Genomic DNA, 275 nt, shown 5'->3' on the forward strand with positions numbered 1-275 from the left:
TAGGTGAACCAAAAACAACTGATAACAGCTCTCAGTGATATGTGTCGGGTCCCCGCTATAATAGCAGCAGCATTCACAAATGTTTACAGAACAAGAGGGAACCCAGTGTGCCTGTAGTTTTCTCTACTTCTGTTTTATCATGTCATAGAAAGTCTAAGGCCTTCTCAAGCCGTACGGCTGACTCATCTAATCTGCGGCCTGTTATGCATCAAACTAATATTGCTGTTGAGACAAAATGCAATGCCATCAAGTTAGCATTTTTAAACATTCACTCA

The 275-nt window shown here is 41.1% G+C and overlaps 1 protein-coding gene across 2 annotated transcripts in view; it reads right to left on the minus strand.

Annotated features, from left to right (window-relative positions):
- Nucleotides 1-275, minus strand: part of LOC107692986 (gamma-aminobutyric acid receptor subunit beta-2-like) — an 85,542-nt gene that overhangs the window by 5,797 nt on the left and 79,470 nt on the right. The window lies entirely within an intron of this gene.

The sequence above is a fragment of the Sinocyclocheilus anshuiensis genome, unplaced genomic scaffold (assembly GCF_001515605.1).
Source record: "Sinocyclocheilus anshuiensis isolate Anshui unplaced genomic scaffold, SAMN03320099.WGS_v1.1 scaffold658, whole genome shotgun sequence".
NCBI lineage: Eukaryota > Metazoa > Chordata > Actinopteri > Cypriniformes > Cyprinidae > Sinocyclocheilus > Sinocyclocheilus anshuiensis.